We start from the raw sequence: 16,596 nt of genomic DNA, 5'->3' as shown, positions 1-16,596 counted from the left end.
ACGGAAATATAGTGCAACTCACCCGCACGCCCAAGCCCTTAATGTCCACATCTCCAGATTGCTTAGCCTGGAGATGCTGCCCTATAGGCTAGATGTGCTGTCCCAGCCCTGCACCAGCACGTGTCAGACAACATCATCCGTGCCCTGACCAACGACGTTTCTGACAAGGTCCACCTGACCACGGACACGTGGACGAGTGCTGCTGGGCAGGGACACTATATATCGCTGACGGCACATTGGGTTAACTTGGTGGAGGCTGGGACCGAGTCTGACCCTGCAGCTGGTCATATACTGCCGACGCCGAGGATTGCGGGGCCTACCTCGGTCCAGGTCTTTCAGGCATACTATGCCTCCTCCTCCTCCCACCCCTCCTCCACCTCCTCCTCCGAACTACCATCCGTGGGCATGGCGCCATCAGTCGCTAGCTCTAGGCACAGCAGCAGTGCCATCGCTAAGAGACAGCAGGCGGTGCTCAAACTGCTGAGCCTAGGCGATAAAAGGCACACCGCCCAAGAACTATTACAGGGCATCACGGCGCAGACTGATCTGTGGCTGGCACCGCTGAACCTGAAGCCAGGCATGGTTGTGTGTGACAACAGCCGTAACCTGGTGGCGGCTCTGCAACTCGGCAGACTGACACATGTGCCATGCCTGGCCCATGTGTTAAATCTGATAGTTCAGCATTTCCTCAAGACATACCCCAATCTGTCTGATTTGCTCACGAAGGTGCGCCGCATCTGTGCGCATTTCAGGAAGTCCAGCACAGATGCTGCCACTCTCAGGGCAGCGCAGCGCCGCCTCCAACTGCCCGCTCACCAACTGTTGTGCGACGTGCCCACGAGGTGGAATTCAACATTAACCATGTTATCCAGAGTTTACCAGCAGTGCAGAGCGATTGTAGACTGCCAGATGTCAACTTCCACCAGAACTGGTAGTCAGGTCAGTCAGCTTCCTCAAGTCTACAATGAGGAGTGGACGTGGATGTCTGATATCTGTCAGGTGCTGAGTAACTTCGAGGAGTCAACACAGATGGTCAGTGGCGATGCCGCCATCATCAGCCTCACCATCCCGCTGCTTGGCCTGTTGAAAAACTCTCTGATCAGCATGAAGTCGGAAGCTTTGCGCTCGTCACAAGAGACGGGGGAAGAAGATTCCCTTGTTGATAGCCAAAGCACACTTAGGTCTGTTTCTTAGCGCATATCGGAGGAGGTGGAGGTGGAGGAGGATGAGGAGGAAGAGGAGGAGAATGTTGGCGAGACACAAGAGGGGACCATTGTTCAGTCCTTCACTGTTCAGCGTGTATGGGCAGAAGAAGAGGAGTTGGAGGAGTTGGAGGAGGAGGAAATGGACAGTCAGGCCAGTGAGGGGAGTGAATTCTTACGTGTTGGTACTCTGGCGCATATGGCAGATTTCATGCTAGGCTGCCTATCCCGTGACCCTCGCGTTCAAAGAATTTATTCCAGCACCGATTACTGGGTATTCACTCTCCTGGACCCACGGTACAAGCAAAATCTTTCCACTCTCATCCCTGGAGAGGAAAGGAGTGTGAGAATGCATGAATACCAGCAGGCCCTGGTGCACAAGCTGAAACAGTATTTCCCTTCTGACAGCGCTAGCGGCAGAGTGCGTAGTTCTGCGGGACAAGTAGCGAGGGAGAGTAGGCGAGCAGGCATCTTGTCCAGCACTGGCAAGGGTACGCTTTACAAGGCTTTTGCCAGCTTTATGTCACCCCAGCAAGACACTGTCACCTGTCCCCAGTCTCGGCAGAGTAGGGCTGATCTTTACAGAAAGATGGTGAGGGAGTACGTAGCTGACCATACCATCGTCCTAAATGATCACACAGCTCCCTACAACTACTGGGTTTCAAAGCTAGACATGTGGCACGAACTGGCGCTGTACGCCTTGGAGGTTCTTGCCTGCCCTGCCGCTAGCGTGTTGTCCGAGCGGGTTTTCAGTGCAGCTGGTGGCATCATCACCGATAAGCGTACACGCCTGTCGACTGACAGCGCTGACAGGCTGGCGCTTATTAAGATGAATAAAGCCTGGATTTCTCATAATTTTCAATCTCCACCAGGTGAAGGAAGCTCAACCTGAATAATTTATCCACTCCTCCTCCTCCTCATTTTCCTCCTTCTCCTCCTCTTTGTACACTAAAGCAGAGGAAACTGGCTATTTTTTGACAGGGCCCACTGGCTCTAGCTATAGTACTTTATGCATTTAATTTTTCTGGAGGGCCACCTACCCGGTCCTCTGTTTTAAACAATTTTTGGGAGTGCCACATACAGGCACTCAATCTATTCAATTTTTCGGGAGGGCCACCTACCTGCTCCTCTGGTTTGAAAACTTTTTTAGACTGCCACATACAGGCACTCAATCTATTTCATTTTTCTGGAGGGCCACCTACCTGCTCCTCTGGTTTGAAAACTTTTTTGGACTGCCACATACAGGCACTCAATCTAATTCATTTTTCTGGAGGGCCACCTACCTGCTCCTCTGGTTTCAAAACTTTTTTGGACTGCCACATACAGGCACTCAATCTATTTCATTTTTCTGGAGGGCCACCTACCTGCTCCTCTGGTTTGAAAACTTTTTTGGACTGCCACATACAGGCACTATCCAAATTAAATTGTCTCCATAGCAGCCTCCACACGTTGTCTCCATTGCTACCTCCAAAAGTCGTCCATATAGCTGCCTCCATACATCGTCCCCTTATCAAACGAGGTGTGTCAGGCAGAAATTTGGGTAGTTTTCATGGATTCCACATCAAAGTTGTTAACTTTGTCGCCACCCTGCTGTGTTATCCACAAAATATACTGGCAAACTTTTACCATTTACGGATATTATTTCAGCGCTTCTTGCGCATCTGTTTACATTCCCCTCACCCGCCATATCCCAAACTTATAAGAACGCTACTACACTTAACTTGGTGCAGGCTGGGACCGAGTCTGACCCTGGGGCTGGTCATATACTGCCGACGCAGAGGATTGCGGGGCCTACCTCGGTCCAGGTCTCAAAGGCCTACTATACCTCCTCCTCCTCCCACCCCTCCTCCACCTCCTCCTCCTCCGAATTACCATCCGTGGCCATGGCGCCATTAGTCGGTAGCTCTAGGCACAGCAGCAGTGCCGTCGCTAAGCGACAGCAGGCGGTGCTCAAACTGCTGAGCCTAGGCGATAAAAGGCACACCGCCCAAGAGCTATTACAGGGCATTCCACATCAAACTTGTTAACTTTGTCGCCACCCTGCTGTGTAATCCACAAAATATACTGGCAAACTTTTATCATTTACCGATATTATTTCAGCGCTTCTTGCGCATCTGTTTACATTCCCCTCACCCGCCATATCCCAAACTTATAAGAACGCTACTATACTTGATCTTATACAAAAGGTTCTTAGAAGTGCTGTTTGGGGAGTAGCCCAGAGACAGGGGCTTGGATTGGCGAAAGCTCACCTGGAAGCGGAGCGCCAGCTCCATCCCAAGATCCAACTAACATAGTTTTAACTGCAGCACCTTTAATCTACTACTAGTTCACTGCCTCCATAATAATAAAAATAATCTTTATTTATATAGCGCCATCATATTCCGTAGCGCTTTACAAATCATAGGAAACAAATACAAATGTAATGTAACAGAGCACAACATTTGTATGGAACAACAGGAGTGAGGTCCCTGCTCGCCAGAGCTTACGGTTTATGAAGATGATGGGGTAACACAAGGTAAAAGAATATTTAATGGTCAAGCCATTCTTCTTAGGGAATAGAACAAAATATAATAAATGGAATTGCTGTCGCTTGAACCACTCAGCCGTCATCTTATATACCAGGTCCAGGGTGAATGGGACTGCAGAGAAGTCTGGTGCCTGTTGGTTGCTGGATAACAGATGGGAGGACGACACAGGACGGGTTAGTAGAAGAGTTAAAACTTCATGCAGTTAATGAGTGTTATAGGCTTGCCTAAAGAAATGGGTTTTAAGAGCACGTTTGAAACTTTGGAGGTTAGGTATTAGTCTGATAGTCCGGGGCAGAGCATTCCATAGAATTGGTGCAGCTCTAGAGAAATCTTGGAGACGCGAGTGGGAGGTCCGCACTAGGGTAGAGGTTAATCTAAGATCACTGGCGGATCTAAGAGCACGGGTTGGGCGATAGACTGAGATAAGAGAGGAGAGGTAGGGGGGTGCAGCATTATACAGAGCTTTATGGATGAGGGTTATTATTTTAAACTGTATTCGAAAGGAGACTGGCAGCCAGTGCAGCGACTGGCATGAACTGTAGGCATACATGGTCCCCTTATCAAACGAGCTGTGTCAGGTAGAATTTTGGGTTGTTTTCATGGCTTCCACAACAAACTTGTTAACTTTGTCGCCACCCTGCTGTGTAATCCACAAAATATACTGGCAAACTTTTATCATTTACCAATATTATTTCAGCGCTTCTTGCGCATCTGTTTACATTCCCCTCACCCGCCATATCCTAAACTTATAAGAACGCTACTACACTTGATCTTATACAAAAGGTTCTTAGAAGTGCTGTTTGGGGAGTAGCCTAGAGACAGGGGCTTGGATTGGCGAAAGCTCGCCTGGCAGCGGAGCGCCAGCTCCATGCCAAGATCCAACTAACATAGTTTTAACTGCAGCACCTTTAATCTACTACTAGTTCACTGCCTCCATACATGGTCCCCTTATCAAACGAGCTGTGTCAGGCAGAATTTTGGATTGTTTTCATGGCTTCCATGTTAACTTTGTCGCCACCCTGCTGTGTAATCCACAAAATATACTGGCAAACTTTTATCATGTACCGATATTATTTGAGCGCTTCTTGCTCACCTCCTTTGGTTCCTCTCTGCCACCCATTGGTTTGAAGCATGAGTCCATTTAGGGTATGTCGCCATGCCACTCTCTAGCCTGCTGCTGCTGCCGCTGCCTCTGCATGCCGTCCCCTATAGTGTCAGGGTCAATTATTGGATGTTTTAGATGCTATCTAGCTTCATTCTGTCACTCTGTCATGGCCATGCTGTTGCCCATAATTTTGGCATAATGGTGCATTTAAGCAGCCTCAGAGGCATCCATGCATGCTGCCCCTGCTGTTTCCTGTCCATTTCCGTGGTGTTTCCATCCTTTTCTGAGGTTCCCAGGTGTTTGGCCAAGCTTCCCTGTGCAGAGCCTTGGTCCCCTTGAAAAATGCTCGAGTCTCCCATTGACTTCAATGGGGCTCGTTATTTGAGACGAGCACTCGAGCATCGGGAAAAGTTCGTCTCGAATAACGAGTACCCGAGCATTTTAGTGCTCGCTCATCTCTACACAGGACCAATTTGATTGGTTTTGATATGTTGATTACTGAAACTGGCCAGTCAATACAAACTGGCCAGTGCTCGTGATGTAATTCATAACAGATCATGTTATGACTGATCTCAGTCATGACAGATCGTGTCATGACTGATTTATGTCATTTCTTGACATATTCAAGTCAGGACAGAACCGCCACTCTCCAACGCCACCAATCTGCATTTGGTGGTGTTGGAGAGACACGTGTGACCTGTCCTCTAGGTTCTGTTTCACAATCACTATTACACCCCCGCCAATCATACTTTTTTCCTTGCATTTTTCCCACCACCATCCATTTTTCCTTGTGTTATTCCACCATTGTCTGTCCCCCCCCCCCAACCCCACTTGTAAGTGGGTTGTGATAGTAGAAGTAGTGCACACGGTGTGTGGAGGAGGTACTAGTGCACACGGTATGTGGAAGATGTAGTAGTGCTTGTGGTGGTCAAAAGATGCAGTAGTGCATACCGTATGTGGAGGTGCTGGTACTGCACACTTATTAGGAGGAAGTAGTGGTGCACGCAATTTGAGAACTTACCACTAAAACTATAAACCGAAGATTTGTAAAAAAAAAAAAATAAGCAAACGTAAAAAAAAAATATGGAAATAGAAAGAAGACAAATGGCTAAAGTTTTCTACAAAAGAAATTTGTTGTATGACATTTGAAAGTTAGAAAATTGTAATTTTTGTTCATATTTTTCCTAAAATGTTGAATTTTTACCCCCCAAAAAATGACCAATCAGCAAAATTATAATACTAATATAAACTACACTGTGTCACGAGAAAACAATCTCAAAATCAGTTTGACAAGTAAAAATGTTAGAAAGTTATTATGACACAAAGAGACACTGGTCAGATTAAAAAAAACGGGCTGAGCCTTAACTTGGCTCTGGTGCTTCTGCTGTTGTTGGGGATGGAGCTAATGTTGCAGGGAGAGGACATGCTCTGTCTATGCCTGCAAAAACTCCATAAGGCGTAAGCAGGTGCCATGGTGGGGGGAGGGCCCCAGTAGACCACACAGAGGCATTCATCAATCACATGGCAGGCAGTTCACCAACTTCTATTAGATTATCTATTCCATGATCTACCTCTGTTGGAAGTGAGAGCCTTCCACCTCACCCCACTACAAAACAGTAAAGTTGTCTCAGCCACAAGTCTTACTCATGCTGTATTATAACTTTATCACTCTCCTAGCTGGCATTCCATGGCCCATCCACCTGCCCCTGCTTCTCGACATAGGGGCACATGTATCATAGTTTTTCGCCTTCCAATCTTTCAAGTTTCCTGAAGTTGGCCTATTTAATTATTACAATGTATCATGTTTTTTTCCCTTTAGTCTCACTTTTGTGACTTTTTGAGGTGTGCGACTTTTTTAGTCCCGATTAGTAGTTTACCAAAAGTAAGTCTGGGTGGTCTAGCATGCTCTGTTTTGTGACTCATTAGGCCCAAAAATGGGACAATTCCAAGCCCAAAAGTTTCACGAGTTGATCAAACATCAGGGCTACACAGATAAATAAGGCACAGTGCATTTAATTCCTTGAGGTAGCTAACTTTTGGCTAGCCTACATGGTGTCCTCAGCATGGCAAGTACAGGAGACACCCAGATCATCTCTAATGACATTAAACGCATTTTAATTTAAAAAAATATTTTTTATTATTAATATTTTTATATCTTATTATTTAAGGCGCTTTCCCTGGCCCATTCTTCGCAGGGCAACTGCCATGTTATTATCACAATTTTTCAGCCATATACTTCTTACCACAACCACACAATTTGAGTCCCCATTGATTTCAAGGCCCTGTTTGGGTCAAGGCAGGAGCACGAACCAACATTTTTAAATGAAGTTCATCTAAAGTTGATAAACGAGTTTGTTGAAATTCCGGTTCATCACTAGTGATGAGCATCTTGGATGATTTTGCAAAAAAAGAAAGGATCATACATATCATAAAATAAGTATCTTCTCTATAATAGCTTAGAAATGCAAATGCAATGCAAATGTATTTTTCTCAAGTTTTGTGGTGATATCTTAGATTTGTTTTTGATCTCCTGATATCATTCAACATATTTTATGTTAACCAGCTTCATCTTGCCAGTATTAAAACAAAGATGAACTGAAATAAAGCTGTTGTGCACTGTGGATGTTCTACCAAACATTTATAGCAAAACAGAGAGAAAATAAAACCTACTTAGTAATCAAATATATTCCCATTTAAGGAGAACCGTAATGTCTTATTGCACTTTGACAAATGGAGAAAAAAATTACTTCTCTCTTCATCTCAGTCACATTTAGTGAGAACATGTTTCTGGAATATTGAAAAGCATTCCTTGTAAAATAGGGTTTCTTAATAAAGAAGTAATTCTGCCGCCATTACCGAAGCTGTTCTGTCTATTTTCCATCAAGACATGCATTTTGGAAACACTGGAACTTAACTTCTCCTCTTTATAAAAAGCCATTCTTTTCGTACTGAATATTACTAAGGCAATGTGTGAAGAATAACAAAGTGAATAAACAATTGAGTAAACAATGTTGAGTAGACAACAAAATGCATTTTTTAAAAAGTTTGGAAGTTCAATAAGGTATGTTAAACTTAAAGCAGCCAAGCCATTATAGCTACTGCAGGGCCCTGATTGGAGGTATAAGACACATGGTTCAATTTCTGGTGTTTTTTTACAACAACCCCTTTTCATTTAAAAGGAACCTGCCATCTATTGCTTTTAAACAATTAACTAGTAGCTCCCTCAGGTGGAATATGAAATATCCATTCTAGCAGTCCTCCATTTATGTTAAATCTGAACCGATCACCTCTAAAAAGAAAAAAAAATCATCCCAATAGTCATATGCAAATGAGACACTTTTAACTTAAGATTAGTCAGTCACTTATAAAGTTACTGAAGCAAGACAGAAAAAAAAGACACAGGTGCTTCCTGGTGCAAATAAATGTGCTTTTCAAAATGTTTGTATATTGTGAACATATTCTGCTCACCTTCGGTGGTTGTGCGGACAGGCACAACACTGTTAGATCGCGTATGGGATGCTGCCTTGTCCTTGCCGGTGGAATTCTCCCCGTTGTAGAAATGCCAGGAATATAGCCAAAGAAAACTAAATTTGAATTTCCTTGATGGATACCAAGTAAAACAAAAGGACTTACTGAGGCGCAACCCAAGTGATGGAAGCTGTATAGGTCAATACTAAATGATATGACTAAAGTTAAAAGACATATAAATAGTAATAAAATAATAAAAAAGAACAACGCGTTTCGCTCCAGCTACTGGGCACTTCGAAACTTCAATTTCTTCTTTTTTGGATATATTTCTGCCACTTATAAAGGTAGAATGGGGAGTGTCACTTCCTACATCATCTTTTCTATAGTGCCTAGGACCATCTAGAGTCATATTAAAGATAAGAATCTCATCTCGCATACTACATCGGAACCTGGAGATTAAATTAAGCCCGATTCCTGACTTTTCCTTTAACTGTTGGTTTTGTAGCTCACAGAACCACAAACCAGGTGATTTAAAAAAGATAATATTCTTATCCAATATGATACTAAAATGAGGACACGTGAAATCTCTAAGCATGATTCTTCTCAGGCTTTCTTCAGTTCTTATCAACTCTTTTACATGTGACTTTGGAGGTTATTATTTTTGTTTAGGAAAATGGGAAAGTTTTAACATGAAAGGGGGAATTCTAGAAATGATATTTCATAGCTTACCTGATGGGGCTGGTAGTTTAGTGGGATAAAAACTGGTTATAGTGTCTCTTTAAAGGAACCATTCAGCTGGGGTTACCAAGAAAACCAGTACCATTACCTTACCTCTTCCGGCAAGTGTACATACACTATGGCATGGCGGGGTTGTGGCTGTTTGACGTCATAGTGTTTCATGCGGCCATAAGAGGAGAAGATGAAACTGCGGAGAGAAGAAGCTAGAAGCTAGTATAGTCGGGACTCTAATGTGGACATTTCATTAAAGGGGTGCCTTGCTATGGAGCTTTTTGGAAGGCCCTGTTGTGGCAATTTCATTAAAGGAGGGCCCTGCTTTGGGCATTTCACTATAGGGGGGTCTCAAATGGGGTGAGGGTTGTGCTTAGCAAATTTCTTTTAAGGGAAGTCTGTAGTGGCCATTTCTGTAAATGGCAGTTCGGCTGTGGACGTTTCATTAAAGGGGGGCTAGTAAAGGCTGTGGTAGTGTCGTCAGGCAGAGGAGATTAGGCCTCGGTTCTGCTATACACATGTGAGAGACACAAGTACCTGACATGCTCGGTTCTCTCATACGCATGGTTTCATCTTGGAACAGTTGCATACACACACAGGCTGCAGGGAGCACCAGCACCACAAGCACATAGAGGAGCCAGCACCAGGAGTGTCACATCAATATACAGGCTGTTAGTCAAATACTGGGGGTGTGGCTTTACCTCCCACTCATGAATAAGCTGGACAGCTGAATATGATAATATTTCATTGGACATCTCTCAGGTCATTTGCATACAGCTTTAGTACCTGATTGCTTAATTTTAACAGGCATGTAGAGGGACAGTGAAGGGATAGGGGCAATGCTTTCTAATGGCAGTTTAGGAAAATAATTTAGGTGCAGGGGTTAATTTGTCTGACAGATTCTCTTTAATCCACCTCTGATTGGGTCAACATAGAAAAGGTGTGAAACGCATTAGTTGACAACATTTTATGTATTTCTGTATACCAGTAACGCTTTAATCCAGGACCAATAAAGAATAATCTCGCTTTTATATTAAAGAGAGAGTGCTGGTCAAAATCTGCATTTGAGTTTGAACCTAAGGAGATCATATTGTAGTTGTGAGGATTTCATATTAGAAATGGAACACCAGGCTGGGTAACAGATCTCTGGTACATACATTACTTTCCATGGCCTCCTGCCGCCAAGCAGGTAGATTGATGGAACCATCCATCATGTGAAGCTCAAATGAAATTGGGTCATGCAGCAAGACACCAATATACACTGGATACTCCTTTTAATGGATTAGATGAGAAAGCATGTTTTAGAGTAAGCCAATTAGAGTCCTGATTTGAACCCCATTGGGATGTTGTGACAGTACTATAGCAGGCCAGTTCATGCACAACAGCTGAAGTTACAATAGCTACAGTAACTGATGATCTATCAAGGCGTAATTGCATTCCTAATGCACAACAGACAACACAGTGAGAACTAGGAAATTATTAGAAAGTGATGTGCCAATATATATATATGTATATATATATATATATATATATATATATATATATATATATATATATATACTGCCAATTATAAGGAAAACAATGAGAAAACCAAGACTCCTCCAAAATAACAATATGGACAAGGCCTTTATAATCAGCGTACATTTATTTTCCTCCAAGCATAAAGCATTAAACCTGCTCTGCATGCAACATACCCTACAATATCTTTAGTGTTATCTTCAAGATCATATCTGAATTATTTACCCTATGGCAATATAGAAAATCATTTCATCCCTTAATTTTCTTGATGAAGAGAAAGTCAAGATGTCAAGACAGTGGCTCACATTGACTGAAATCAATGAGATATTTCTCTGGTTTTGCTTATATTTGGAGCAGAATTCTCTGGAGGTCGGGTCACAATCGTAAGTGGTGGTTCATGGTACCCGGATCATTTGAAAAAAGGGAGACAGAAGAAGAGAGAGCATATTCAAATGTACAGTGATAACACAGGCAGACGTCCAGATAGCTGTTGAACCACAGCTGCCGGCAGGGGCGTCGCTATGTCAAAAGATCCGGGGCACGAGCCGGATCTCCCCAGATTAGCAATTTACTGGTCTCGCTGACCAGGAAGTTTTCCCCACTCACATCCCTATCTGTGTCGTCAGGACACAGAAAGAGATGAGTAGTGTAGTGGAGCACAGAGCAGGAGATGCGATAACTACATTGCATCTCCTGCTTGGAGCAGCTTGAGCCCGGGAGCAGGAGACGCAATGTGATGACATCACTGCTGATCGTCCTGCACCGAAGACTGAAAGGATAAGGATGGAAGACAGGTGAGTAGCAGTGTATTTTTTTTTTGTTTATTATTAGACTGTGTGGGCATAATTATGGACTGGGGGAATTACTTTATAAAGGAGTCATTACAGTGCACTGGAACCATGACTTTGTAAAAGGGGAATTACTATGGACTAAAGGCATTCCTTTATAAAAGGGGCATTGCTGTGGACTGGGGGCATTGCTTTATAAAGTGGGCATTACTGAGGGCTGGGGGCATTATTTTATAAAAGGGGCATTACTGTGGGATCAGGGCATTATTTTATAAGGGGAGCACCTCTAGGGACTGGAAGCATTACTTTACAAAGGGGTCATTACTGTGTACTGGAACCATTACTTTATAAAGGGGGCATTGCTATGGGCTGGGGGCTGTAAAAACAAAGCCCATTGGAATATGGCGTAACTGAGTTTTTTTTTGCCAATTCCACCACATTTGGAATTTTTGTCCAGCTTTTTATTACATGTCACAGAATATTACATAAAGCCATTAGAAAGAACAATAATAAGCCTTATCTTGAAAAATCTAAATGATATGGTTTGTATATTGACCGGAATGAGAAATGGAACACAGAAAACATTAAAAAAATCTTGTCCTGAAAGGGGTTAAAAAAAACTCCACCTAAAGTCACATCAAAATGGAATGTAATCCTTTATGTTTCAGTTGCAATGTCTTAAATAAAATAGATCCAAATCACCAGAGTGGGGATTTGTACAAATGGGTATCAGAGGGATAATTAAAATAGAGATAACACTCACACCCGAATTAATGCTTCCTTAATACTACCAATGACATCACCAAATCCCAGCCCAGCATACCCGGCCAAAAGATAATTACAAGACACTGGAAAGACTTACAAGTTTCTTCAATCTTTGAAAAGATAAATAAGAGTAAGGGCTCTTTCACATTGGCGTTGATGTTCAGCTTCATTTGTGCATGCGTTCCATTTTGTCTCCGTGTCCGTAAAAAAAAATATGATGGTTTAACATTGCTTTGTAAACATCACATCTGATTTTTCAGCTTCATAAGTGAAAAAAAATGGATGTTTCATCAATATTTTTTTTACGGACTCATAGACTTCTATTGTGAAGCCAGTGTGAAAACACCCATATCAATCAATGGCTTTGTGACGCATCTGTTGAAATCACAGATGTGAAAAACAAAACACCAAAAAAAGAAAGAGCCCTGAGGATGCTTACAAACCGCCAACAACCTATTATCCATAATAATAACAGGATCCTAACGACAACTGGTCCTTTATAGTCAAATTGGCTCAATTTAGACAACCACAATGGGCAACTAGCATAAACATAAGACTAAAGACATGTACTGTATCCCAATAGACCAACATATAATATGGTCATAAATTTTTATACATAGATTATTTTTCATTTAATTGATCCATTGATCCATTGTTCTATTGTGATTAGATCCCCCTTCTTCTGCATAATCCAAATTTACTGAAATTTTGCAATAAAGCCTTCTTCCTTTCTGTTTCTTGGTCCATTTAACTTCTAAATAAGTTTAACCTAAAAGGAACTTCAAATACATTTTCTGATGGATGGGAAAGTCCTATTCATTTGAAAAAAAAAGCATTGCTGAAAGGGAGGCAGATTTGCAATAAAATTTATAGATAAATGTGTCCACAGTTTAGCAAGGGCCATGTGATTTCACATGACATTCTCTAGGGACCTTTTTCTTAGCACAAACATCACACATTTCAATATATTTCTCCACTGCATGCCACCAGTAACATTCAGAAATCAACTGTCTAGTAGAAGGCACTCCAGAATTTTCAGCATTACCATAAAATTCCTCCATAACTTTTACCCTGTAATGAGTAGGTTAAAATAATTTTTCTTCCGGAGTGCTATCAGGAGCCAGATGTTGCTTTCTACAGATGACAATAAAACAAATCTAGCAGACACATCAACTTCAGGAGGCAAACTAGTTATAGGTTCACAATTTAGAAAACCTCATAAAACAACACTGAGGGAGTTGATGTCTTTGGCCCCTCAATCAAAAATGATCTGACACCTTTTTTGAGACTCATCTGGGGTTTCCAGAAATACCTGGATGCATAAGTGATCTCCTTGAGGTGCTGATGCTCTTTCACTGAAGGTCTGGTAGAACAGGACTGAATGAAATGTCGATGCACAATGGGCTTCTAGTTATGTAGCTCCCTCTGCATTTCAGAGATGACATAGCTCTCACTTCAATTTGCATGACTTGATATGACTCTACTTTTGGCATGACAGGAATGGAAGGTTCAGAAGAATAAGACAGAGAAGTCTGAGGAAGATTAGAAAGAGAGTGTTGCTTGTGTTCCTTGCTTGTTTTAATGTCCATGGTATCCATTTGCATAGGTTCAGGTCTAAGGAGAGATTATTTAGGAGATAAAGAGGGTAACACAGGAGACTAATTAGAGTCTGTTCTAGCCTTGCATTTATCTGTGAGTCAGCACTCAATATGGACTGCCATTGCTATAGTAAGTTATAAGGAACTGGGATCAGGGTGACCAACCCAAGTCTAAAATTCCTGTTTTAAAGATAGTCTTCAAAAAGGTTCACATCAGTTAAGTATTTCATTGTGCTTACTTCTCCACAGTGCCTTTGCCTTGTTGGAGGGTTGGGAGTTGGGATTCTGCAAGCGCAATATGATCTGGTTTGATATAAATGAACCCAAAAGGATCAAAAAAATGTATCCAAGGATGACCATTCATCCACTCCTAGAGGAAGCTTCAGGGCCCAGGAATGGAGGTTTCCCTGTAAAAGGGATCTATCCAAAAGTACAGAAGACACAACTCCTGGTAAGTTTCACATTTATCATGGTCACCAGTGAAACAATCTGGGAAAAACATTTTACCTTTTGCTGTTGAGCAGCAATAGATCCTGCAGCAGCTTCAGCCTGACATCGGGAGAGGGCCTGAACTTGAATACCTAAGTCTGATACTATGCCTGCTTAGCACTCCTTGTGGTTCACAAGTTGTGGAGTGGAATCCATACTAAACTGGATCTCGAAGAAACTAACTGCAATTAATTTTTCTTTCACAATAGAATAAGGAGTGCAGGCAATCCCTACTTTGAGTAAGTACTCAGAAAAGATGGCAAAAGAATGCAGAGACACAGACAGACAAAAGAGTGATCAGGATAGCCGGGTCAAACCAAAAGTCAAATACACGGCTGAAAAAATAGCAATATGAAAGCAAAAGGACAACAAATGCCAGTAGACTAGTAAAACCAATAACCTGTAATGAAAACTGGACATATATTAAACAGTTCCTGGATGCTGCTCCCAGCAGTTAACAGGTTCAGCCGTCAATCAATAAATCCATAGCTGATACTTACACAGATCCAGATGCCACCAACCAGCTTTCCAGAGGAACACACACCCAGCTTTCTAGAGGAACATGCCCAGCTCAGCCAAGGAAACTGACTCTGAAGGCAGCTGTCAATTGACAATCATAGGGACAAGGGATGTTGACTAATGAAATCAGGAGAAAATGACATTCATTTGCTATTATAACATTTTTCCTTTTAAAAGATTCCCTAATGTTCCCTGTATTGTATTCATAGTAGTATATTTTTTGGACAATAAGGGGCAATATGGATTTTTGTCTGGAAAGTCACTATAGTGTGAAGATACCTGTTTTGAAATGATATGACATAAGCAGCCTTCTTTCTGATCGAGCTCATTTTTACTTCCAAGGTTTCCTTAGCTATTACCACTGTATGTAATCATTCTGCAAGGCATAGACTGTAATCTCAACAGTTAAGATTCTCATTTTAGCATTCGGGCCATACTTGATTCTTCGGTAAAATATCTGTTGCAAAAACTGATATGAGACCTTTTATTATTAAAGAGCTGATGATGATAGTAGTGGATTTCTTTGCATGAGTATAATCTATATTTTGAGAATACTTCTTATACCAAATGTATGATTTACTCATTTTCTAGATTTGCTGAAATCTTGATCCCTATATTTTACTTTGACTTTGAATTTGACAGTATTTTGCAGATCCTTTAGCCAATAATGCCCAATATGTAAATCTGGTAGCATCAAAGATTAAAAACAAAGAAGAACCTTTCCAACACTCCAGGATTGTTCTAAAAAGTCAAAAAAATGTATGATTGAAGCATTAAAATTGGTGTACATCCAAGTGAAAAAAGTAAGAGGCCTACTGTTTTTCACTTTAATGCACACCAATTTTAATGTTTCAATAAAAGTTTTTCCCACTTTTTAGAACAATCCTGGAGTGCTGGAAAGGTTCTTTGTTTTTGATCCTTGCGATTATCTGGACCATAACTGGTGCGGTTTCTCCCTGCACCATGACTGTCTACTCTCCTTCCGTGTACCATTTTTATGAACATGAAGCTACAAAATCATTGGAATTTGGTGAATTGACTATTTCTTCTTTTTTCTATTTTACGGCATCAAAGATTCGTTATTACTGCTGGATCTAAAACATATTATAGACCAAGAAAAAATAATGTATTATTGCATGTTGGTAATTCAAATAAAAGCTAGCATTGTATATATATATAGGCATCACAGGTCTGTCACAGCAAATTATGCTCTTTTTAGTGGATTTTTATTCTGTTACCCTCTTCTATGATGTCCATATGTCCTAACGTAAGGAAAGGACATTTGCTAGTACAGATAAGAGAAAGTAAAAAAGTGAAACTTTTTGGATTTAGATAAGACTGCTTATGTGCTTTTGATGGGTTGTTGTCAAAGAGTGCAGTGGGGGTTACATTGTTCAAAGAGGACATTCATTACAACACATGATGACATGTATGCAAAGGTGATTAGCTGCAAGTCAGAGTAGTAATCTGGATGATGATATAATACTCTATGACAGATAGAGGTGAAACAGTAAGGGAAAGGGATAAGGATTTCTAAGAACTCATTGATAAACTAGAAAGCTGATTCATTTGCAATTATTAAGTGGGGACGAAACAGGATTGTAGTTCTTTGTTGAAAACACTCCTCTCACGTAGTTCAAACATTTGATTGCAGCAATACCCCCTTTGCATGGAGTGATGTGATGCTGCATACTGCAAATTTTTTCTCATTAGTTCCTTAATTCATTCTTACTAGTAGAGGATAATGTCACATGCTTTGTGTTGTGATGTGATGGTGTTGGTTGGTTAAAAAAAAGTTTTAAAAGCTTTTTAAATGTAATAGTATGGATGTTCTTGATCATAAGCACAATACAGGCTGTGCATTCTACAGACTGGGACTATTCTTCT

At 41.6% G+C, this 16,596-nt stretch overlaps 1 long non-coding RNA gene across 1 annotated transcript in view; it reads right to left on the bottom strand.

The window, feature by feature from the left end:
• LOC140104856 (uncharacterized) overlaps positions 1–16,596 on the bottom strand; it is an 82,543-nt gene that overhangs the window by 31,264 nt on the left and 34,683 nt on the right. Inside the window, exon 2 of the long non-coding RNA XR_011850432.1 lies at positions 9,135–9,228. This is a non-coding gene — a long non-coding RNA (uncharacterized lncRNA). The remainder of the gene's footprint in view (positions 1–9,134; positions 9,229–16,596) is intronic.

The sequence above is a fragment of the Engystomops pustulosus genome, chromosome 10, assembly GCF_040894005.1.
Source record: "Engystomops pustulosus chromosome 10, aEngPut4.maternal, whole genome shotgun sequence".
Lineage (NCBI taxonomy): Eukaryota > Metazoa > Chordata > Amphibia > Anura > Leptodactylidae > Engystomops > Engystomops pustulosus.
The sequence above is the reverse complement of the archived record's forward strand: the minus strand, read 5'-3'. Positions and strand labels throughout refer to the sequence as shown.